Consider the following 25,149-nt stretch of genomic DNA (forward strand, 5'->3'; position numbering starts at 1 on the left):
CCCTTTCCTGATGGCTGAAGGAGAACCACATCTTCCCAAGACACCAAACATTGCCCATCTCCTAAATAAGCAATAAACTCCCACACCCTCTCAAGGGTTGATATGCATGGATGAGAATGCAAGCCACCACTCCCCCCATCGGACACCTTGCTCCTCCTGCCTCCCACCATTACCCTGGGCTCTTCATCACCAGAAAAATTTGACCAAGTTGTATTTTCACCTGCTCCTGCACCCCTTCTTGGTGCAGTGAGGATAGCCTGTCCTGTGGGTCTGATGTTCATCTGTTTTTTTTCTTTTTTAAGACATAATTCCCTGATCTGGTGCATTTCCCAGATCCCATGCAAATCACCTACCTTCCCTTTGGAGTAACAGAGTGCTATTGCTTGTTATCACCCCCAGATCCTGGGAAGATGGAAAGAATAAAGGTTGTGAGCTGCACCACAAGCGAAACAAAGGGCCATAGAAAGGTGTTACCTAAACATAACATAGATTCCTGACTGCCACTTTGGTTTCCCAGCATAATGGATATCAAGCATTTCTGCCTGCCTTAAAATACCATAAAAAAGTTAACATATGCTCACTAGAAGGATGGGCTCAACTTTCACCAAAATAATAGCGCTACCGTGAAATACTGATTCCGAGGTAACCATTCGTCCTTGGTAGAAAAGGGGTTTGAATCGGTGGCTTCAAAGGCCTGAGAAGCATTCACTAATCTTTGGTCAGCAGCTGGGCTGGAGAAGATAAGCCTAAGCTTTTATTTTGATGCACTTGCTTTTGTGAATCAGTGCTGATATGGTCTCTACAGAAATACAGATCAGGGGAGGTTGGTGTTTCTGTGCAGAAAAAAAATTTTCAAAACAAAAGTATGAAGTAAGCAACTCATCAGGGTCAGGAGAGGAAGGAAAGCAATGGAATAAATGACTGATAAATGGGAAAATTATTATAAGCAGCTTAGCTAGACTTCCAGAACACCAACTGGGGCAGGAAAGATGGCAAAAGAACAAAATTGGTGCATACTGAGGCAGGGATAAAAAAACCACATGAAATAATAACTGTATTTTTGTAAATTATGCTGATCCTTTGCAGATAACTCTTACAAAATTAAGGGTTGATTTTAGGGTCAAAAAGTCCATAAATGTTTTGACAGAGAGGCTGGCAGGATCTGGCCCATGGATAATATACAAAACTCAGAACCAAGCCAAAGATTATTTTCTTTTTGTTGGTTGATATTTTAGAAGGGAATTAGAGATTTACTGTGTTCACCACAACATGAAACATCTATAAAAGTTCTGGTTTTCAGAAGTCAATTGTCCAGCACACTCTAAAAAAAATTAGGTTTTCTTTAAAAACGTCTCAAGTTACTAACTGAAGAAAATTTGAAACCAAAGATCTCCAGTCTTTTCCGAAGCTTTCATTAAAAAAAAAAACCAAAAACACCAAAACAAAACAAAACAGCTATATAAAATTACAGCCTAGTGTTTCCCCTTTAACATGGTAGCAAGTTTTGATTAAAATTTGTGATTGTTAAGTGTTAAGTGGCTGGCCTAAAATGTAATTATATGACCAATCTGATACTTTGAGCCTATGAATATAAAAAGGAAGACTTAATCTTTGTGGCTTTCACTGGATTTCTCCAAACATGAAAACCAAAAGCATACATCTGACAACCTTGGACTGTGGCAAAGTTCAGCTCTTATACCTATCTGGACCCCAAAATCCTTGGTTATTGTTCATCTTTAGTTCTGCCAGGTTGTCACAGTTTTACAGAAAAACAAACAAAAAACAAACAAACAGAGTTTTTAGAGTCTTTTTTAGGAAAACCACTGCTTTTGAAGCCTGATTAAATACATGAAGACAATAACTGAAGGAAATACATATAATTTAAGTGAAAGATATATGAAAATATATAATGTCTATTAACCATAATGTCTACTTGGAGAGCTGCTAAGTTTATCATGGTGTTTTATTATTCCAACAACACTAAGAAGCTCTTCTCCTGTACATTTTCATTAGTATCCTACTATAATTAATATCCTACCTATAAAACACAATGTCCGGTCTGCCTTGTTATTTTTTTACTAAGCTGTGTAAGAGTTAAGACCTGATATTCCTAGAACCTCCATCACTTATGAGGGATTCTCTTACTCAACTGTGTTTATCATCAGCTTTAAATAAACCTGAGAGTGACATGAAATGACAATACACCTCCTCCACCAACTCATCCAAATGTAGTTTTCAAGTGGCAGGGATCCCAGGACTTGGTTTTAAAACACCTGGCTAGTTTTGGTTCAATACTTGCCCACTGTGGCTAGGGTGGATGAGGCTAATGGTGTGACCCTGATGCAAGTGAAACCTTTGGAAGCATTTAGCTCCAGTTATTACCAGTGGTCACTGTATTGCAGCTGTGGTACCACTGAATTATAGCCTTCTAAAGGAGGCTGCCTGGGGATGCAGGGCCTTTCTTCCCACTGCAGTGTTTTGCGGGTGCTACATGCTGTGATGGAATGGCAGCAGTGCGTAGTATGCAACAGTAAGACAGTAATACTGGGTTGTGACCTTAGGCAGCTTTTATCCAGAAGTGAGTGAATGTTTAAATTTTAAGTGTTTTATATTGTTTTGAGGTTTTTAGTTACCCTTTAGAAGGGAAGTATGGAAGTTCTACATGTGTAGAAGTTGCCTGCTGCTATTGAGGCACAGGTCAGCTGCTTCCATTGTCCCTCCCACACAGTCTATGTCATGAAATCCTCCTCTGCCTCCATAGACAGGGACCTGTGCAAACAGGTTGGTTCCTGAAGCCCACTCACATAGCACAGCTGGAAACCTGAGAAGGGCCAGGGACACATGAAACGATGTTATATTACAGCCTGAAGGCCATAAAATGACAACACCAAGGCAGCAAGAAACAACTCAGGGCTGTGCCAGCCCTGAGCACCATGAGCTCTGCTAGGGCTATGCTGAGGAGAGGACGTGAGGCCAGCAGGTAGGGGACACATCTACTCCCGTGAAGCAGCGGCTCTGGAGCAGCCCCATGACGTGGGAAATGCCAGAGCCCTGGCAGTGCCAGACCAGGCCCACAGAGCACAATAGGTCATGCAAGACCAAGTCAGAACATCATGCAGTTGTGATGGTCTTTTTATTCTCTTTTTAAACCAAACAGTTTTACTTTGCATGTAAACATCTTCGTATATTAAGTGTGAGATTTCACAATAGAGAGCATCAAACATCTAAAGCATCCTACTCACAGGGCTTGGCACTGGATGGCTCCCTGATCACTGAACTGCCCTGATCATCACATGGGAACAGCCTTTGAATGAAATGCCAAATACTTCAAGCAAAGCAAAGCATCGAAAGACATCCCCACTGAAATGACAGTGTTTACACACATGTACACACTAGCTGAAATCAGAAACCTAAACCAGACTGGAAATACTCATCACTTTACAGTGGTAAGAAAAGAGGCTGCTGGGAAGAAGGGACAGATATATCTAGGTTATCAGAGCTGCCAAAAAAAACTGAAGAAAAGGTTTAATAGTCTTGGAATCAATTAATTGGGAAAGGTCTCTTCACACACTGTTATTAAAAGATAACCTCCTCTTAAACTGCTGTGTCTAGGAGTCTGTTCAATTAATGACCAGAGGAGCAACAGAAAGCAAGTTCAACTCTATAGGAATCAGAGTCCCCCTTCACAAGACCCTGAAGTTGAGTAACATGGCAGTTCAGCTGCAGGAGTTGATTTTGTTTCTGGAGACTTCAGCCTTCTCACTTCAAATTTAGTCAGAAATTATGGGTCCTTATGAACAGCAGGAAGCTTGGTTGCTACCAAAGAGCACTGCCAACCTCTGACTGTCCATCAGGAGCTGCTGTCCTGCTTTGTGTAAGAGGCTTGAAGCCCTCTGGGACAGTCTCCTCCTTCTAGGGGGGATGCAGCTCAGCATCCTAACAGCCTTCTTTGGAACTGAAGGGAGAGAAGAACCTACTTCCATTGCATTTAATTCCAAATGTAACCATGGGGCCATGTAACAGGAGAACAACAGAAGGTCAACTCATGTTGCATCACACTCAACTTGAGATCTCCAGGTTATGTAAAGTGCTGGGGATCAAAGGATGTCCCAGGCAGATATTCAGATTCTGAGAGCTGTCTTGTATCCCAACTCTAGTAATTGTTTTAATGTGATGAATTCTGCATTAAACTACATAAAATTAATATGCCTTTTAAAAAGTTTCAGAAGTGCTGTTAAGCATGGTCACACAGACAGCAGGTGCATGTGTGTACACATGGCAAAGAGTCACCAATTGAAGGCCATGGACTCTGATGTCAGTCTGATGCCAGGGACGGTACTGACTCTACAGGAGGATATTGGCTTCCAAGAAAAATGCCAAGAGCCTTTCCCAAATATAAGCATGCAATTAGGAGGTGACAGAGAATGCCTTTCAAAATTATGCCTTTCAAATACTTTTGTACCAGTGATGGTCTTATGCAAGAGATCTCAGTGTTGCATAAATCACAGATAATAGGAAAGAGGATGAAAGGGAACTTGTGCAAACATTGTCTGAAGTATGGGAATGACAAATGCCCTGGGGAGGGATCCTTTAACCACTCCAGCAAACTCCATTATAATCAAGGTGTAGACAAATAAAAGGCCATTGTATTCACAAGTGAATCAAAAGAACTTTTGAAATGCTATGAGGATTTGAGGGGACAAAAATGGAAAAATAGGAACTTTTAAGGACAATCGGGACTCTCATTGCATATGGTTGACAACTAGCTTATGTACTGGGAACGGGGACAGAAATTAGTTCATTTCTTAACATTGAACTTTCAGTCAAATATCATTGTCAAAACCAGGCAATATGGTACTAACCTGGTAGCTGCCCCAAAATGCCCCAATAGTGAGGACATTCAGACACATTTCCACATATCAGAGGAATGCAAAGTATATCTGCAAAACACAAAGCAAATACTTTCAGCCTGGAAAAAGACAAAACAAAACAAAATAAAAAACAGTCTGAGAGAAAGATATGGCCATCAGATATCTCTTTGGTTTTCCAAAAACCTGTCTAGGGCATCTCACTTTGTATGTTGTTGAGTTAGTCTCACCAAAACCAAAAAAACTGAGTGAAAATAAAATATACCAATGCAGTCAAAGGACTAAAGGCAAACTATTTTCTCATCCCAGGAACCGGCCTTAATACACAGTTGAAGCTGAATAAAATGAGGTGGATGAAAGACCGAGGTACATTACAACTTGCAGTAAGTTATTCACAAATGAACAATAGTTTAAAGCACTTTTTGTTTCACATCTCAGAGTATGCTTCTTTTGTCTTGTCTTGTCAACTCCATTTCCATTTCTTGGCACCATGGCAAATTGTATAAACTGATTAAAATCTTATAACAGAATCAACAGCCACAATTTTATACTGATAATTTTAACTTTGCATTGTTCACTGTGTCCGCATGTTGTACCTTATCTGATATACATTGCAGTTGCCTCTGGGTGGGGACAAGAATAAATTATATACATTCTATAAGTACAAGGGACTCCAAAGTAACTAGTTAAATTAGCAATAAAGATACAATAAGCACAGTAGTCATTAATCCAAATAAAAGGTACTAGTTGCTTTTCTTACAAAACTTTCAAATTGTCACAAAACATTCGCAAAATATTCCACTCTCAAATTGCTTTGGCAATTGCAGTGGAAAATCTCCGGGGTCAGAGTCTCTGCTAAACTGGGCAGCGAAGCTGAGCCAAGGGAGCAACATACTTGAGGTTGGGATACAATCGTTTGGCAATTCCTGTAAGGAACTATCCTTTTTTGCACAAGGGAACCTCCTGCAGTAGGATTTTGCAATAGCCAGTTTTCTTTAGACATGAATATGAGAAAAGGAGTCAAGCATATGCTGGAATGACTCTTAGACTCCAGCCTGAGACTGAACAACAGGTAATGTTTCTCAATTAGACATGCTAATCCTTGTTACAAAAGACAGACAAGTATGCTGTTCGTTCATAGATTTAGCTGCAGGGTTTGCTGCGGCAACCTTCTTACAGTGCATAGCTGAGACAACCCAGCTGTGTCCTGGCCTGAAGGGATTCTAGATAACAAACGGAAAGTAATCTTTTTATATTCATTCAGTGAAATTATAAGTATGTAACCCCTGCAAGCCACTTTTTCTTTTTTTTTTTTTTTTTTTGGTGGTACGTTGGTAGTAGGATTGGTTAGTATGTAAGAGAAGAGAAAAACATGTATTTAGGTTTTGTCAAAAGAAATGACGGCTGACAGGTAAGCAAGCCCGCTCTTAGGCAGGGAGTAACAATCCATTTGGGTCTTTAGAGGTGCTTCACCATCCATTGCTCTCCTGTATTGAACAAGCCTAGCTCCAAATTTTAAATGTCATGCTGTGCAACTCCACAAGTATTGTGGGACAGGGCAGACTGTGAAATGGAGCCAAGACACTGCAGAACTGGGAGCAAGGGCCAGAAAGTGAGAGCTAAACCCAGCCTAGATTTGGTTATTCTGGTAAAGAGAGAAGTGAGGGACCCCAGTGCTTTGTTCCATCACAGCTCACCATGGGTCCCTCCATTGCATCTCTCTTCCCTACATCTTTCCAGCATTTTCCAGTTACCTCAACTTCACATGAATTTGTGATGACATCCTGATTCAATCAGACTTGCCATACAACATTCAAGAGCCTGTACGGACAGCCTTTAGACTTTTATCTACCCTAATTGCATCATTTGACACACTGTCATTTAAAACTTCTTAGCAACTGATAGGTCATCAAAATAAAATTCTTCTAACACCTTCTTCTTTTACCTACCTGAGATTCACAGAAATAGTAATCAGCATTAGAAAAGTTTCATTCTCAAAATCAAATTGCAGGAAAAGATTTGAATTAAGAGGTACATTTGAAAAAACATAGGACCTTTTCACCAAACAATGATAATAACAGGAGGTCTTTAAACCTGATTGAAATATTAAATACATGTTCACCTCAAAAATTATGGTAAAGAATTAGGCTTTCCCAAAGCCATTCAGTAAACCTCCCTTGGAACCTATTATGAATCCTTTCAATAGCATTTTACAACTATTCAGTTTTGGGCCTTTTATTTTTTTTTTTCCCCTGTTGGCTTGGTACATTTTCTTGAGAGCAAAACATCCTATTGCCATTGTGTTAGCTTTGGGGAAAAATGCAGTGCTATAAGCAAATGCTAACTCTCTTTTGTTTTCCCCTCATTACCCAATAGAATAAGAATAGGGTTGTAATTGAACAAGTGACCTCACATTTGGACACACATAGGAAAGAATGAAATGTATGTTATTGTAAGTTTTCCCGAGTCCACATAAGCAAACTTCTCCAGATACTACACTAAATGTCAGATCCTGCCTTTTATGAAGTCAGCAGGAGGTTTACCATTGTCTTCTGTGTCAGCAGGATGGAGCCTCTAGTATTTTATCTTCAGATGTGGCGACTTGTCCATGTCCACCAATGTCCGTAGAGGTCTGGCTACTTGGATTAATTGAAGAACTGCCAAGATATGTTTATATTCAATCAGTTTTTAAATCACAGCATGCAGGAATTTTAAAACAAACAAGCAAAGAAAACCAGCAACCAACAAACTAACCAAAACTCTTTGTTAAAGGAAGTCCTGAAGGACTGTCCTGCACTTTTGGGAAAGGACTGTGTGTGCACAGAGCTGAAGAACATGGAAAATATTTGGGTACAGTAACAGACAGAGCAGGGGAGCCACTGCATGGGGCACATGCTTCCTTTGCTCACTCTTCATAGCACGCTAGCTGCAGCTCTTCACAGATGGATACATGAGCTGTAAGGGAGGATGTAGCCACCTTCTTCTCCTTCTCCAGGGGCCCTGTGGGGCAGAGGCAGAAGAGGGAAGGTGTAAGCACCATATGTCAGCAAGGGACAGGGAATGCCAGGGGGGACAGGGAATGACAGCTGGGCATCAGGACAGAGGGACTGAGCCAAAATTCCTGCTACCAGCAAAACCACTGAGCTGACTGGGAGCAGGGACTGGCTGGAAGAGCCAGCATGGACTGGGAAGGGGACTGAATATAAACCTTTCCATTTTGCCATTTTTTTCCTCCTATTCTGTCTGCCCCAGTCACTTTGAGTTTTCTCTATTTAAAAACTTAAATATTTTCAAACCAAGTTTTCAGTTTATATAAGCCTTCCAGTTTTCCGGGAGAAACTCATTGTAAGTGAAAGGCTTGGCAAATCTTCCTCAAACCTCTGGTCATTGGAGCCCTGTCAGAAGTACTGAGAGATACCATCTGCAGTGGCTCATGGAATTTAAGAGTTTTTTGGAGGCTGTTTTATTTAAGCAAAGCCATTCCCCTTGCTATCACCTAAGTTGGAGTATAAACACACTCATCTTAAAATTTCAGTGCATCATTGTTTTATTTGAATGTGGCTCTTTGGGAAAAAAAAAATCCTGCTGTTGTTTACATCTTGCTAAGCCTTTTTATTCAGTGACAGACAAAAAGCAGATAGGGTGCAATGCTTAATAAGGACAATAACTACACTTTTTTGGGAGTCAGCTCACCACAGAGAAGAGATAAAGTCCAAACAGCTGTGATGAGATCCATATTCATAAGAATCCTTCAACAATGTTTGCATTGCCATAATGCCAGCTGCTTAAAGAATATGCTCAACACCCCAGTGAGGTAAAATTAAAATAATACTCTCAGCGGAAAAATGGAGATGTAGGTAGTAAGTTGCTTTCCTGAGGTCACAGGGCTTGCATGTGGTGCAGACACCAGCCCGACCCTCCAGCTCAGGGCTTAACCTGAAGACTGAACTTCCCCTTTAGCTGCTTAATCACTGTATGCATAATCACAGTACCAGCGACAGGGAAGTCCAGGACTTGCTGTAACAACAGAATATGATACTGATCACAATTATAGGCATTTCTGCTGACCACTGAGACGAAAGCGAGCTGCTGATGAGCAGCCATCACTGGGGTGATATGAGGATCAGCATTCATTGCCATTAATAGAGCCACTGCCTCAGAAATAGTAATAGTTTTAAGTTTTTCTGTGTTATGTCTTATTCCATGTCAAAACTCTAAGTAGCCTGGTAAGAGCTGAAACATAACTAGCTCCACTGAAAACCATCTGTGACTTAGCTAACCTGCCACTGAAGCAGTAAGGAGGGGTAGATGAAGTCCAAGAGATTCTGGCTGACCACAGGTGGAGAAGGGGCACCCTGTCCACACCAGACACCAAGGAGGAGACCACATGGGTGTGCACCCGGGATGCTCCATGGTACTAAACCAGGCAATTTGCCTGTCTCTGCCTGGGAAGGACTGACCACCTATATGCTCTGGAGGTCTGAAGGAAGACAAAACCATTTCCCTACCCTGGGGCACCCCAACCCCTTCTAACTGTCACCCACTTCCAGGAACATGTGTCACCTCTGGTAACACAGGCAGTGGCCTTCCCACAGGTTCCTGTCCCAACTGCCATGATTGCACCCACGCTCATGGCTGGCACTGTGGAAATCACACTCCAGAGCAGAGCCAGCTCAGCAGCTAAACTCATCCAACAGACACCTGTGTCCTGACAAAACTTGGGGAGCTGGCAGACACAGAAGCAGCAATGTTTTCCTCCTCTTCTGAAGGGACTCAGAAGAACAATGGTACCATCATCAAGGAAAGTTGATGAGATGGCTGAGGAGATGACAGAGAACCTTCACTACCAGGAGGTATTCAGGACTATTGGGGCACAGAGTCAGCATATTAGCCCAGCACTTCTAGCTTCAGGGAAAAGGGATGAAAGGCACAGAAAAGGATTAAGGCAAGGATATTGCTGTGACAAAAGACAGAGCTGAAATCAGGGAGAGAGACAAAAACATGCATCCACATTACTCAGATGATCATTTGGTGAGGTCAACGTCTCAGCTGTGCCTATGTCATTTCTCCATTTTTTTTTCTCATTCAAATGGTGGAGAACCTGCAATAGCTGTTAAACATATGGTTATCAATGCAAGAGTGTTTCCTGTTTATTCAGTAACTCATTGCCAGGCCAATAAACTCTTTGGCTTCTGGCCTTGCAGTATATATTTGTAGCCGACACCCATCAGTTAAGTCACTTCTGCACTTTTTGGGCACCAGGCAGATGATCTACTTGAGATAACTTTATCAAGAAAGGTGCACTGTGCCAGCCTGCTGATTACAAAGTGAGCTTCAAGTGAGCAGGTGAGCTGTGGCCATCCATACTCAGAGGGGGGACTCTGCCCAGAAGGAAAGAGGGCTCTTGGCTTCCTGTGCTGTCACTGACATTTTTTCTACCTGGGGTAGGAAGGACAAGAAAAACAAGTCCATCATTTCAAGCTATGTGACTTCTGTGAGCCACACTGTTTTAAAAGCAACACCTGCCAGGCATAAACCTTTCACTTCAACCAAATTCACAGATTTTCCTGGAAAGGGAAATGAGTTGCTGTTGTTCAGCATAACCACAAGGAAATGCTGTAATTCCTTTCCCATGAAGCCCCCTAATTAATACCACCTTGAAGTAAACTTGAAGTAGGGATTAGATAGGGTCTCAACCCCTGTGAGATAATTAGAAATATTCCTACAGCTTCAGTGCTTTGCAGTCTGATGTATAAATCCAAACGTTATACAATATACTGCAGTGTCATCATCCAGCTTTGCAGGACAAATGGTTGCAGCACTATAAAACCTGTGTGGACACTGACTATAGCATATCTGATTTGAACAGTTTATTGTGGGTGGGCTGTTGCCTTCACCGATACAGTTTATCTCTTTTGTCTGTTGTTAGCTGATATTGTGAAGAGTTTTCTTAAATCATCTGAATACAAAGGGTGTTTTCTACCTGTTTCCCTTTCCATCAGAAAAGAGTCAATAAGTATTTGGATCAAGAGCTACAAAATTTGATTGCAGATACCTCCAATGATCAATTCATTCTGGATAGGTTTTATTTGGCTTAAACTCCCATGCATTAAAAGAAATGGCTCCATATAAATTGGTTTGATCATTTCATGCTTGCACCATTAAATGCACTGCTTCGCAAGGAGCCATTCTTTGAGGTAAACTAGATTTCTGAAACCCTGTAAGCAGGACAAATTCTTCCTACTGAAATATGTATCTTTGCAAAAGTATGGACTCCTCCACTTCTGGAGGAGTTGGTGTTTACACATATCTCTGTGCCATTTTACTGTCTTTGAAGAAGTCAGTCCTGCAAAGAAAAGGCACTCAGTTGCATCTGAAACATAAACAGCTGCCAAAAATATGCTTGTAATTAAGGTTGAGAGTCAGAAATGCATCCCTATGCAGAAATGTTATTTAAGCATGTGTTTAAATTTAAGCACATGTTTAAGTCACATGAAAGGAAGTAATGCTTCAGCATTTCTCCTTGCACTGACTGTCATACCCACTCTCTACCGGAGAAATCAGTAATTCATCCAGTGAATTGAATGAAGTGCCTGTATTTCCTGAGAAAGGTGCCATATTTAAATATTTTTCTAGGTAAGGGTGGGATTTCAGTATATGCCTCAGTGGGTTACTAGATCAATGTCTATAATCAGAAAAAATACAGAAATATGAGTTAGTCATCATTCCCAAATAAAAGACCCTTCTTTTGAATACAGCTCACATTTTTCAGGGAATCCCTATACTCTATAGTTCTGGAACAAGTGGGCTCAAGCTGGAAAGATTTAGAGTAAAGTCAGTGCCTGCCATCTGATAAAATACGCTTATTTCCCAGCATGAAAAATTAGCAGCCTGCACAATGTTGGGTTTGACATAAATAAAAGGGTATGCAATTTCAAAAACATCTACTTTTTTTTTTTTTTTTTTTAAACTGGTATAATAATAATTATGACAATGAGATAACTCCTGGCTTTTGATAAAGACTAACTTTTTTTTAACTGCAGGCTCTATTTCTACCAGGTTTGGATATGCTTCAGACAAGCAGATCCACACATAATTAGGGGTAGCAATTGCTTTGCTTTTTAAAACTGTAGTCCCATTATCAAATTTTGAAGGATTAGAATAATGTAGATCGTGCTGTTTTATAAAGGACTTTCAATGATTCCAGTTTAGAATCTGCTTTACAGTATTATTTGCTTGGCTCATAATCCTCCCATAAAGTTTGTCTGCCCCAAACATTTATTTCTTTACTTCATTTGTATTTAATTGCCATAAAGCACTGAGCTGTAAGAATTCCAAAGATGCAGGGATTGATTCTATTCACTCACAGACTTTGTGCAACTGTGACTCCATTAACTTTAGATGGACTGTTCAGTTCACCGCCATACACAGACATCCTTCTCTACCAACTTTACAAATGTTTGAGAATTCTTTTTTTTTCCCATTTTGAAGAAAATATGAGTAAAATGGAGAACAAAATAAAATATTTCATGCAGCTTTTCTTTACAAAATTGTCTAGTTCTTTTGACAAGTAGAAGGGAGGAAAAGACCTCGTGTGCAAATATGTCCCCAAAGTATGACAATTAGCTAATAACATAGTTGATTAGTGAAAAAAGAGCATGAGTGAGAAGTGATTTCTATATTGAGATTAATACCATATTTTCACTTTATTCATCCCAAGACTCAGAAAGTGAAGCAGAGGTTTGCTCAGCACTATATGATATCAACATCTGGTCTGAAAAACCCACATTCATGTGATTTGTATATACAGGTGAAATAGTCTAAGGTTCCCCCTGACACTTGCCCAAAAGTATCATGACTAAGAGAATACAGCCACAGACACAGCAGCGCAGAAATAGCCTTCCATCAGCATCTTCTTTTGCAGCATGGTTTGCACACCTTGTCACATGGTGAATGAGCAGATTTGGAAACAGTCCCTCTCAGGACTGTGCTGGTTTCTATTCCCTGTCAGATCTTCTGTGCACAGCCCACAATTACTGTGTGGTTTCAGCAGTTTCTTGCAGCACCATCTGCAGCCCACCACTATTCCAAAGGTGTTTTGACCCCAGTAGGCTGAAAGCTGAGAAGGCAAGTACAGTGGGAGGAGGAAACAAAGTAAAGTGTCAGAATCAGGCTGATTTTTCTCACCAATACAAAAACCAGATAGGAAGGTGAAAAGCTGATAGGACAAATTATTTCCAAAAGCATGATCTGACATGTTGCTATTGTTTGCAGGGTTTGACTGGTGATAAATATGGCCTAGCAATTGCCACTGAGGGCAATTGCCACTGAGGGCAGGAACCTCTCTGCAGACATCTGGGTCTGACTATTGCAATCCCACCCTCTGATTTACAACAAAGGTGTTAAAAGTTTGCTCTGAAAAATGAACAGATTGTTTGTTCCTTGGAGTTTTGGTCTATGTTAAAACAGTAATTCAGCCCATACTTCTCGCTTTCAAAATTAATCAGAATAATATTTAATAAGGAAAAAATAAGGAAAAACATCCAGGTCAAATTTATTTCCAAAGATCATTTTAATTTTGTCTGCTGTGACTGGTGGTCAGATCAGCACTGCTCAGAGAAGGACACACAAGTCTTACAAATGGGAGTTAAGGATTTTTGCCTGAGCCAGCTCTTCCCAGATGCAGCATCTGGTTTTCAGCTTATAAACAAATTTACACTTTGGTTTATTATTGCCCAGGAAGGTCAGGTGACCTGCCAGTGGTCTCCCAGGGAGTGCTGCATAGCACTGGGTTTGAACCTACGTGGTTCCTAAACATCTACTCATTTGAATACTTGCCATCCATCAGCCTTGCTCATACCACTCCCCAACCACCAAACCTTCTTCCAGACAAGGTTTACAGGTTGGTTTTTATATTCATCCATCATGTACTTAATCTGGTGGATTTGGTAAAACCTGAATCTGTGTTTTGAGTGCACTAGAGTGGGGGAACAGTACCAAAGCCCTTTTTGTGATGCGCCCTCCCCACTTAGCACTCTTACAGACACACTCATGGGCAGGAAATCTGTACTGACTAAGCAAGAATACCCAGAGCTGGTAATGGCAAGAAGGGTCACTGCTCCCCAAACATGCTGAATCTGGGGTGAGCCAAAGACCCAGCAAATGCTGGAGAAATACATATTTTGTTTCTCTCAGGCAACCTTCTTCCCCTGTTGCACTTGGAAACATTCATTAGCTGAATGCCTGCTTCTTGGAAGTAGCTGCTCATCGCCACACATCTCCAATCTGCACCCCAGAGTTTCCTTGCTTGTCAGAGGCATGATTGAGCCCATCACAGGCCCAGATTGAATTGCTTTTGAAATCAGTAAGACCTTTTAAAATATTAAGTTCAAGGGAAGTAGAATAAGAAACAAAATAGGGGGTTTTATTGTTATTAATTGCAAATTTAACAGCAAAATGCACTTGGTCCCCCATCATATAGCCCAGGGGTCTTGATAGAGTTGTGTTCTGGGGTGTTGCTCAGCCTAAAGCTATGCATTTCTCTCTGGAAATGTGGAAATCTTTTGCTACCTGACAGTGAACAAATAATCAGACTGAGAATAAACAAAAAAATAAAACAAAATCAGAGCCTTCCCATTAAACCACCTTGCAGTGTTGATTAATTTACATCATTTTTCTGTGCTCCAGTTCCCTCTCCTGCAAAGTGAAGCTATCGAAAAACGTTTGCCTTCGCCAAGCACTGGGTTTTCCAGGTAACGAGGACATACTACATATAATCATCCTAAAATTTTACAGGGTTTGAAGCACTTCCTCAAAATTTAAATTATGTTCCGTGACTCTCTAATTAATAACTTGATTGTGTAGGTGCCCAGAGAAGAAAGTGAACACAAGTGTTAATAAAATGAGCCTGGGCATGGGCACAAGCGATACTGTTCTTCACACAGAGCAGTAGAATAGGAGGCCTTGGACAGTTCTGCCTGACACCCACCTCCACCACCACAGCTAGTCTCTGATGTCATTTGGGGAGCTGAACTAGTTTAGAAAACAAATATACAGATCCAGTTTTGCTAAACAGTTCATTTGAGCCAGGAAAGTCAAGATAGTTTACCACAAAACCAAAGGACTGACATGTGCTAAATAACAGTGTTGTGCACCCTATGGTTTACTACTCAACCTGAATCTTGTGAGGAAGGCTTCAGAGCTGCCCTCCTGGGTGCGGATGAGCACTTGAAGTGGTAACACCAGTGCCGCTACTTTGCAAAATGCTGCCGGGGACTGTCTTTGTGATTGCAAATTGATTTGGAGTTGATCAGAGATGGACATGTGGCTTTGGAGATTCCTCCTGAGAAGTCCCCACAGCTGATATTATATTATATTATATTATATTATATTATATTATATTATATTATATTATATTATATTATATTATATTATATTATATTATATTATATTATATTATATCATATTATATATTATAATATCATATATTGCTATATGATTCCCTCCTGTTATTCATGGTTATGTTCACATTTTTGTCTAAAGCACCTTCTAACAGATGCTATTTTACAAATGCCGCACTGCAAAAACAGAAAAGAAGACCTTACATCATTTCCACATTTTAGTATGATACTAGATCTAAGCAAAGCCTGTGCCTCTAAGAGTGCCTGAGACAGAGACTTTTCCTGACCCAGGTGCCAAACAATCTACACCAACAAAACCTGCTTCTGACTGGTCCATATGGGACAGTGTCAGAGAGCTCTTTCATTGTCAATCCTGATTCAAAAGTGACTCTCAAGTGACAAATTATTAAGGCATGCAAGCCATCTAATTCAGTCTATCCTTACTGAGCACATTTTATTTTTAAAAAAACTAAACAACAAAACAAAACATACCCCAAAAAATAATTAAATTACTGAAGATTGTTTTGTTTGTTACACTCATATGCTACATTCATATCCAAATGAAAGGTCTTGTTCTACTTTGTCACAAAGGATATTCCAGCCCTTCAAGGTCACATAGCAATTACTGCTTTTCTTAATCCCCCCAACATGGGAGGACCCAACATGAGCTGTAGCTCCCAGTAGAGCTCAGTGAGTCAAGCCGCCTCCTGACCACCCTCTTCTCAGTCCCTGTGGTTCAGGCAGTCAGCAGCCCACAGCCTCCTCTCTATTGCAGCATGCTCCCATCAGATTATTCAGGACAAAAGAATTCCTAATCTGGATTACACAGCAGGAAAAAAATGGTGATTTCATGGCAGGTTTCAAACTGGCACGTACTGGGACCTTGGGTAGAGAGGCAGCAATGCTCTGTTGACCCATTCGAAAAAGATGGATGGCTGGGGCAGATGGGTCTTGGTAGTAGCAATGCACAGCATAAAAAGGGGTTTGTGTCCTCCCTTTGAAATAAACTAGTTTGAATTGTGAAACATATTGTAAAGTAAAGCCTTAGAAACAGAAAGTGCCTAAAAAGTCTCAGTGTTTGACATTGCTACATTTTAGATTACAAATAAAAAATACAAGTCCAACTCAGAAAGCAGAAGCTTAGCACATGCTTTTGCCTGTATCTCCATATTTGCCACATCAGGGGAGTTGTGTGATGCATGGTATTTTATTGCTTGTAACCATATTCTGCTTTAGTTTTAAACAAAAAAGAATAGGTACATTTCTCCTGAGTTCAGCTCTGGACATTGAAATACAGGCTTTGAGATGAGAAAGAAATGCATTCTTCTCCTAACTACACCATATTTTTTCCTGTGGAGGAAGTGAACATTAGCTAAAAAGCAAAAATATAATCCATAGGTTCCTGTATTTTAACTGTCCCTCATCTTGAAGCAATAAACAAAGGTTAATCAAATACTTACTAGCTGAGTAAATATTTTTGTTCATATGTATAAACCAACCTAGGACAGATTCTCATGTTTTGGCTCTACATTAATATGTCTTTGAAAAGCTTTTCAAGGTTGGTAGCTTCAAAATTAGTTTTGTCCATCTTAACTCCATATGCTAAATCAAGGAACTATGCATATATACATAGATATGTATATACAGACACTATATATACATTGCTTTTTACAGACCTTCCAAGAACAACTTTTTCCTTTAAACAGAGCCCATCAGTATGTTCATGAAAGTGTCCCTAAGGAACTCTGCAGCAAAAAAAAATCAAAATGGATTTGACAGAAGTCGTCATGTTCTAGCAGGGTAACACTGCAGCTGCCTACAAACTAGGTGGAAGGATCTTTTAGGTCCACCTTATAGACAGTGGGGACATGCCAAAAGCTCCATTTAGGCAACACGCTCCTGTACAACCCCCATTACCATGCACGCTCACTCCTATCTACCCCTCAGGAAGCCCAGGTCCTATATCTCTCCTACCACATGCCAGCACATCAGAGAGCCCTGTGGACACTTCAAAATTAATCATTTGCTCCAGCTCTGTGGAGGTTGTGGTTTAAGCCTGCAACTTCATTTTAATTGGCTTTTCAATTTTTTCCATTGCCTGAGAACTATGAAGGGCCCAAAGGGCTTGCCCCCATATTTTCCCCAAAACCTGTAAAGAAGGAAATGGAGAAGTAGCTGCCTGTTCTCTGAGGACCTCCCAAAGGAGACTTGACCTGCCACAGGGCAGCACCCTGCCTCTACCCTACATGGACAATTATAATGTCAAATAGCATCTGCCAGCACGATTATCTACACCTTCCAAAGCTGTGTTGCTCAGTCCTAGGAAATCTGTGGACATGCTTTGAAAGCTTTCCTTTCTAAGGGCAACAGTCTCAGGTTTATTCCAAGCTCTTTTCATGCTTTGGCAGGATCACATAAATTGTAGCTGGGCCAAACTGCTTTAAACCAACAATTCTGCTGTAACCTTACTTCAGACAAGTGATCACTTTATGTCTTGAAAAATACGTATCAGGCCAGACATTACTTCTGTGAACCATATCTACCTCCTGATCCTCTAAAACTCAGTTTTCTCACGGGAAAGAAAAGGGGGGTGAGCACTTGTAGCCTGAAAAAAAAACAAAAAACAAAAAAAGTCTTTTCCCTTCCCTGAAACCTTTGCTAAGAGGTATAGCAATACTCTGGGTAGCAGTAATCTTCAGCTTCCCTAGAAAGCAGTAAAGCATGAATCTCTCCTTGAAACTTTTAAGCAGAGAGGTGTTACAACGTGTATTCCCTGAATATGGCATGTGTTGTGGAAACTGCCACCATTTTCCACAACTAATTTAGCTCATTAAGGATCACAGCCTTGCAAACGAGCTCCATCACTCTGCCATCAAGTGGGTGGCCCTGGGCCATACCTGAACCAGTGGCTTTCAATCCTGAAAGTAAAAATGCACAGTGACTGTTATCAGACCAGCCATCCACTCCCAATCTGTAGACCAAACTTTTCAGTAAACCATTTCTAATATAAGAATTTCTCATCTGCCTCTGAGGGGGTACTGTGCCAAATCCATGGATGCCAGATGGATCTGACACCACGTTGGCATCTGGGACATGGCCCCATAAGCCAACACTCCCCCAGAGAAATGAGGGATTTTTTTTCCCCAGAAGCTAGCTATTTTATTCTCAGTGAGGAGGAGAATGCATGTTTTGCCTCACAAACTATTAAAACATTTTAAAACGGAAGGCTTGACCATAACAGTATTCTGGTGTTTATAAAATATAATATAAGGCAGATCAGACAAAACAGATTGTTGAGAATCTCATTTTTTCAATAATCACCAATAATGTGGGGCTGGGGTGAAAAGCTTGCACATTTACCACATTCCTTCCTCACTCATTAGGCTCTGTTCCTCCTCCATGGGCCTCAGTGAATCCATTTGTCCCAAGGGACAAAGAAGCCAACTTTCCCTGCAGCTGTTTTTACTAGACTAACCTTTCATGGATCCAGGCCAGACCACAAGGAAACATGCCACAGCCATCTGCCCATTTTATGCCTTATCCTGGAAAGATATAATATTGCAGGACTCTGTCAGCAGTGGTCTGGCTTGGCTCTATCCCCAGTCTAGGATTTACCCAAAAGACTCTCCTGGGAAACCCTCACGTGGCCTTCTCCTTACGGGATCTTAATTTGAGCGAGCTTTCCCTGGATTTTTTTTTCCCCCTTTATTTATCCACCTATTGATTTGGGGTTTTTTTCAACCTTTTAATTTCCCATTTCGTGGGCATATTTTTAGGAAGACATGACTGTGCCTTCACAGTTCATGTGAACTGACTTCTGACTGTTGCCTTCTCTGAGAGACTACTCCACCGTTGAGTCTGAATCCTTTCCATCCTACTATTCTTTTACAAGTCCCAGTCCTAGTTCAATCTTTAATCATGTCTGTTTAGACAATCCATATGTACATCAATGATGTTTTAGCTTTTTCTTTGAGCATCTGTAAGTCAATCAGAAGTGGAGACTACATGTAGAGGAGTATAAAATGACCTTGGTGGTAAACAGGTCTAGAATAGAGAATAGATGACAAAATGAGTGAGCGAAATGGCAAAATGAATAAATATTGCCTTCTCCTCCTCTACCAGATCCGTATTTTCCTTCTCCCAAGCTCAGTCTCAGTTTCTCTCCTCTCACCTGGAGCTTCTTGGTTCTCAGATACACTTTTTGCCATTACAGCTCTCAAGCAAGAAAGCAGGGGTAGGATGATATAAGCTCTGCCTGCTATGGGTAATATAGGCATACAAGACCTTTCCCAGGCTGCTGTTGGGATGTGGTTGCAGATCTTTGCCCACATGTTGCAGGGAAGTACTTCTGCCAGAGGTGCCTTGGGCAACCCTCAACCCCTGCTCACACAACACCATTACCCATTTCTTAGCAAGCTAGTCAAACACGGCATTTTTGTTTCTTTCCTATTCTTCTTGCAACTTGCAAGTAAAATACTTTTTGTCTTACTCCTTTGACTAATCTTGCGGGGGTTTTTTTTTGTTTTTTTTTTTTCCCCCTATGGTCACTTTATGGGAAAGAGTGTGGTTGAAAAGGGAGTGAGTCCCAGTGACTAAACCAGATGCCATAGCTCAGCTTGTTTCTGACCTTTACACAGTCCCTCTGTGAGCACATCCCCTCAACACTAAGATTATAGGCCACTACTTTTTCTGTGAGCTGCATTTTCTCCAGTGGTTCTTCCAGCACTTTGTAAAGAAGCTGAGCTGCCATTAGAGACACAGCTCTTCAGGGAGATAGGCAACCAGCAGATGTTTGCAGTGGGACAGTGTAACATTTTCAAACAAACAGCATCTATTAGCAAACAGTAATATATTTCTAGCAAGCCTGTATCAGTCATGTTATTTCTCTCTCCTCAACAGCAGCAAAAAACTTTATTTATCTCAGTTTAATAAGCATGCAGTTTTCATTTGCCAGTCATAACACTTCTGGTTGATTTCACTCCAGGTATGTTATTTTGACTGTTTCTGAATCCCTTGGCTGATACACACTATGCATGTGTTCCACTGTATACATTTTCCACTGTAAATGTCAAAGGCCTGAAATTTAGGCGTGGTGTCTCCACCAGATCCACCTGACCAACAACTCTGGTGGATCCATGCAACCCCACATGGTGGAGCTCATGCAGTGTCACCACATGGGTGCACAGTGTGGCAACATAGATGTAGGCAGGGGCAGCTCAACACTTGAGGCTGAAGGTGCATCCTCACTCACGTTCATTCTCACTCAGAAGATAGATCCACTTCAAGCAGAGAGTCAAGGACACCTGGAAACCCCATGGTTCAGAAGTTTGTTTCCATAGGTATTTGAATGACAGTCACAACCAAAAGCCCTGAATCAGAGGCCATTGTGTATATATCACCAAATATCCCTGTTGGGATGTATGTTCATTACAGCTCTGAATTCATTCTACACCCATGGCCCCTCTCTGGTCTCAGATGTCTGTCTTTCTCCTTTTCTAGCTTGGAAAAAAGAAGCCCTCCTCTAAGGTTTGTCAGGCAGTAGAAGCAGTTAGAGGAGTGGTTAGTAACTAAATTTGGATGTGCAAGAAAAAACTTAGATACAAGGCACAGACAAAAGCTAATTTCAAAATGCTTTCAGTTATGTGTTCAAAGCTATCTCTATTGGATCTCCTCTGAGTTTTACTCTGTGGCTGTGAAGATTTTCTGCTGTTGCTGCTAATTAAAATTATAATCAACAGAAACTTGAGTACAGTCCTGCCATTAAGCAGTTTATATCTGTCTCATCTAGAGATTTCCTGGGGCATGTTTTAGTTTAGGTATCTCTCTGGTAGTGAGATGACATTTTTTCCCACACAATCCCCTCACATATATCTCCTTTAATAAACCTCTTAGATACTATTTATCTTTCTGTTGCTTGTCTTCATCCCTTGAAATTCCCTTTATATGACCTCTTTAAGGAGGAATATTTCCTGAAACCATTAGAAGCCTCTTCTTGTCAGATAATGGCTTGGAATGAAGCAGTATTCTCCACCTCAGCAAGGTTTAGCATAGCCCTCCTTGCATTTCAGCTCCTGCTGTGGTGAGTGTGGAAGCCCCGGTGTCTTGACCCCGGTTGTAGGTGGGGGTATATGGGATGCTGAAAGCCTTGTTTCCCAGCTTTGCCTCTTGCTCTCTCTTCCTTTTCCCCACCCACACCCAGCACAGTTTGGTGTTATGCCTACATAGGCTTGCTCTAGACCCTAAACCCAGAGGGGGAGCTTCCAAAGGGCAGTCCTGTCAAAACCAGTCTGTGCTCAGAAGTGATGCATGCACATCCACTTCACTGAGATGCCTCAGCACCAGCATCTTTTACTTAGTGTCAAAAGAATGACATATTCTATGAGGTTTGCTGTGATTAATGTGAAGCAGTATCAGCTTCTAAAAGAATATTAAATCAATCTCAGTACAGTGTTGAAAGTGAATGGAAATAATGGATCCAAGTTGTATCCAGCAGATGCAAATAGTACAACTCAACTTTACTCTGCTTGATGCTCAGGATGCCTTTGCTTGACAATTTAGTCTGTAAATTAATCACTGTCATTTGGCACATTCAGAGATGTTTTGGCCACAGAAAAGACAACAGGACTGCTGTGAAAACAAGGGACACAAACATAGAAAGCAATACAAATGTTACATTCCTCCTTGGCCAGCTTATTTCTGAGTCCTTACCAGATGGCCAAATAAGATGACATTTTTCCCTTACAAACATATGAATTATAAAGATCTACAAGCATGAAGTGAGCAATTATGGCTGGCTTTTGCATACAGAGCAGAGGGGAGAGTGATGTAGTTTCCTATGGCTTCCTTTGTGCATTTCTTCTGGAATCAAGACCTTCCAATCGGGAGACTACTGAGCACAGCAGGAAGACACAGTCTATTTTGGTCAAGTAGGAGGTTCTGCCACCATTTCACAGAAAGGAACAAGAGGCTGTGACTGAGCTGCTCAGCTAGAAGCAATGGCCCATGTGGAAGGCAAAAAACCACGTGGGCTGCCACAACAGCCAGTTCCCAGGGGAGTTTCACTCCCAAGGAATGAGGCAGCAGAGATGGTTTCTTGGCAGCTAGCATGTGTCACCTACAATGCACATATTGAAAAGTACTCATTCTGCCCCCGAAACACACCTTGACTTTTAAGATGGAGCAAAAAGTAATGTCACTGACATAAAAATTATCAAGATGATCTTTTTCAGAGGCAGTTTTTTAATATGTAAGTCTGAATATAGCCATAGTCCACCTCTATAGGGCTTAATCAGAGTCATGATTGTGACTTGAGTCTCAAGAGACCACGTTTCAGCTCTGCAAAATCTATGGATCATGACTGAGTCTGAAAGGACTGTATTTTGTAATTATGTGTACACACCCACTGGAGAAGGTGTGAAGGCAACAAAGACAATGTCTAAGAGGCAGGAAAGGCCTCCTACAGAAATTAGGTCTAGAACAAACATGCCTTATGAGTTATGCCTAGCAGCAATGAAGACGGAATTAATGTACAGTAATTAATAGGGAGATAGAAAACACAGACAGATAAGAAAGAGGGTGAACTCATAAACCACTGTTAGCACTGAAGCAAAGTGCCCTATTAAGAGATGTTACCAAAAAAATTACACAGTATGCTTTTATTTAGATACTATGTTAAAACACTAGGGAGTCATCTGCAAACTGTAATAATAAAAAACCCCAAGTATTTGAATTAATTCACTTGGTTTTTAAAAATGTGTTTCATTGAAGACCACAAAGAAAGAGCTATTAAAACAAGCTTTTCAGAGGGTCCTGCCTTAATAAAATAAATATGATAAGATGAGCAAGAGTTTATGACCCTTTAGGAATTTGATTGTGGTGTTCCAGGCTCACAGTGAGTATAAAGACATTGCACGTTAGATTATGCCCAAAGGATTATTCCTTCTAATGACAGCTGTAAACAGTATGTGTATTTGAAACCCTAAATAAGAGGGCAAAGCATACTGTGTGACTCAAACACACACTGCTTGCTAGAAAAAACCCATCTTCATTATTATATATAAAGCAAGCCCAGGCAGCTTGTGAAAAATACAACAGAGCGCAAGAACTTGCCTATCAGTCAATTGTTAAAGTTGGAAAATCCTGCCCCAAAAAGTCTGACAAAATCCCCATTGAGATCAAAACCAAACAGGTGGCTCCCACATCTATGTGTTCAAGTCAAAATCCATGGCTCTGAATTGAGTTTTGAGGGACATTACATTCGTAGTTTGGGTCCAGGGTTTAGCTGCAGGGGCTCCCCACTGCTGCTGGGAAGTTCAGATCAAAAACACATGCCAAATCCGCCGTGAGAACCGGACGGGAGAGGACGTGGGAGCAGCTCAGAGGATTACATATGATAGCAGCAAAACAGCAATGGCAACCTGTTTTTGTGCACAAAAGCGTGAGACCCATGGTCCCATGGTGCACAGGTCCTTGGGCACTGGGAGTTATGCCACACCCCAGCACCAGCTGCCACTACCACCACCACTGCTGTTACCACCACCACCCACTCCGAAGTCACATTGATGCTGAAAGTACCTCCAAGGATGCAGCAAGGCCCTGGCACTGTCCCTAACAAGCAGAATGAAATTAAGTCTGGGACTGCACCAGCTGCACCAAGTGCACAGAAGCATCCTCTAACTAAGGCTATTCAATTTGTTATTGCCAAGGGCTGCTGGGTAATTTTAATGAGGCTCAGCTGGAGGGGGGGGGGTGTCCTATTCTTTTTCCCCTTGTTGGTCAGCTGTCAGGGTGGGTGATAGGAGACAGATCAAGCTTGTTGGACCTGAGGTCACCCCTCCAGCCAGCCTGCTCTGGAGCTTTCCCACAGGCTGCTGCAGGATTTGTACCTTGTGCTCTGCCTGTGAGCACATATGTGCCTCTGCTGCTGTGTGGGCCCAGCATGTGAACATTGTGGGAGGAATAAGCAGTCCTAAGCCTTTTTATGCCCCAACTTGCTTACTTTTTATAACAGGTTTAAAACATTCACTTCTTTTACTACTGAAATGCCTGGATTATTAATTTTTTAGCAACCAGGACTGTTCTTTTTTTGAAGTGTACTTTTCATCTAAACTGTTACCTTTTGTTGTTGTCATTACCTTCCGCATGTTTACCTGTTCCCTGCTGATGCTGACTACTCAGCTACAATTTCACACCACTGCATTGTCAGATTTGCCCTGTGTTATGCTAGTAAACTCTCATTGCCCACCATACTGCCCTAACCCAGCACAACCTTTACATTTACTAGGGAAAACATTAAATAAATAATTTTTCTTTTCAACCTTTCTATTTCACTTCTGGAAATCTGCAAAAAGTCTGGAAGGAGAAGCAAAAGTTGCAAGAATGAGGAGATGAACAGAGGCCCAAGGAGCCTGCATGGAGGGGCAGGACTGCAACGCCAAGTGCCATTACAGTATCTCATAACTGCCTTAATGTGGACTCAGTTTATTTTTAGAAACGAGGAATCATATCTCAATGTTATTAAACAAGTCACAACTGATATGTCCCCTTCACACCTTCAGAGAGATCTGCATGTCCACTTTTGATAATGGAGAGTAGCCAAGCAGATCTCTAAGCAGGTCTTTCTCATGCATGGTGGAACAAGGGAGCGGGAGGACTCCAAGATGGCTCTGTGCCAGCTGGCTGTGCTTCAAACTAATAATCTCATACAGCACTTTCCTACAGTGCACTGCAGGGTGTTGTAAGGCTTCATTAGCTAAGGCTTGTGAAGCATCGTGAGTGCTTAAATAAAAGGGACTGGTTTAATGTTAAATACTACAAGGATGTTTTTCCACCATGCAAAACTTACAGTTCCAGCCTGGAGAAGTCAGCTCTAACCTTGCCCT

The 25,149-nt window shown here is 41.2% G+C and overlaps 1 long non-coding RNA gene across 2 annotated transcripts in view; it reads right to left on the minus strand.

Annotated features, from left to right (window-relative positions):
* Positions 1-25,149, minus strand: part of LOC113489617 — a 51,077-nt gene that overhangs the window by 12,025 nt on the left and 13,903 nt on the right. Inside the window, exons 2-4 of one of the 2 annotated variants that reach the window (XR_003400066.1) lie at positions 16,945-17,013; positions 7,412-7,525; positions 4,863-4,940 (exon numbers count right to left, since the gene is read on the minus strand). This is a non-coding gene — a long non-coding RNA (uncharacterized LOC113489617). The remainder of the gene's footprint in view (positions 1-4,862; positions 4,941-7,411; positions 7,526-16,944; positions 17,014-25,149) is intronic. The other variant, XR_003400067.1, reaches the window with a different exon arrangement.

This window comes from Athene cunicularia, assembly GCF_003259725.1.
Source record: "Athene cunicularia isolate RWA chromosome Z unlocalized genomic scaffold, athCun1 chrZ_part1, whole genome shotgun sequence".
Lineage (NCBI taxonomy): Eukaryota > Metazoa > Chordata > Aves > Strigiformes > Strigidae > Athene > Athene cunicularia.